The sequence below is a fragment of the Dermacentor andersoni genome, unplaced genomic scaffold (assembly GCF_023375885.2).
Source record: "Dermacentor andersoni unplaced genomic scaffold, qqDerAnde1_hic_scaffold ctg00000041.1, whole genome shotgun sequence".
In the NCBI taxonomy this organism is placed as follows: Eukaryota; Metazoa; Arthropoda; class Arachnida; order Ixodida; family Ixodidae; genus Dermacentor; species Dermacentor andersoni.
The window spans coordinates 3,462,948-3,463,972 of record NW_027314754.1 but is presented as its reverse complement, the minus strand read 5'-3'; the positions used below and the strand labels follow the sequence as shown (position 1 = coordinate 3,463,972).

The following is a 1,025-nucleotide window of genomic DNA, read 5'->3' as shown; positions in this document are numbered from 1 at the left end:
GTTAAAGAGTGTCATGACGGGTGTTTGTTTCTTCGAACTTTATTGGTTTTCTGTTTTATATCTGGTTTGGTTGCTTCAGATAGCCTGGCCTGCGATTGTGCAAAGAGCTAATAGGCTATTGCATACGCGCAGTCGGCTGCATAAGGCGGCCTGGTTGCCGATCTGAATTGTTCATGCCTGATAAATTATCGTGTTTTAAAATGCCGTCTTTTGTATTACTCGGTACTTTTTTTTATTTCTTGCAGCGAAGCTCTATATGGCTCGGTTCTGTAGAAAAATGCGCGCGTCTATCGAGCCGTGCAAATCGAGGATTTCTCCCCATACGTGAGCCGATCCCGAAGGTAGTCCAATACCGGGCCGACCAGCGCTGACAGTGAAGCAGGCTTTAAGCACTCGACCAACTTGCAAAAATAAGTTTACTATCTTAGGTACAAATACAGCCTCTATCGGATATTAAGCTGATAAAAACACATACTACACTTCGGCCGGCGTCGGCCATGTTGTCTACGTTTGGCAGCACCCTCCCTTTGTCATTGTTCCAAGCCCTTGCGTATCACCTTTCCTTTCCTTCCGCTCTCCAATGGTGGCGGTCCCGTAAGCGTGCTACCCACCATGCTCGAGAGGCGGAAAGAAAAGCGAACCGTCCATGCGGCTCCGATCACGCAAAATTGGAACGTTTCACCGGAGCAACCGCCAGGTTTCAGAGGGAGTGTGTGGAGAACCTATTTTGTCTGGCCAGTGTTGTGTGCAACCGCTTGTGGTTTTTGAGTGGCCTCACAACCATTTCTGCACTGCAGTACGTCGACCAACACACGATCGCCTTGGCTACGGTGAAGCAGCCTGTGCATTCAGAATGCGGTGACGTGCGTGTCGGTTCTACGTGCCGGGATTCGGTAGTAAAATGGGTCGTGCCGCGTTTTGTAACAGCACATGGGTATGTATACCCCTCTGGGCGTCATCACCTTTCGAGCCTCAACAACGGGGAGGAGTGACTAGTCGCATGTCGCCTTCCATTTATGGGCATA

General features: G+C 49.8%; 1 pseudogene; it reads right to left on the bottom strand.

The window, feature by feature from the left end:
* Positions 1-319: 319 nt before the first annotated feature.
* LOC126518439 (U2 spliceosomal RNA) lies at positions 320-499 on the bottom strand (annotated as a pseudogene).
* Between the last annotated feature and the right edge of the window lie 526 nt (positions 500-1,025).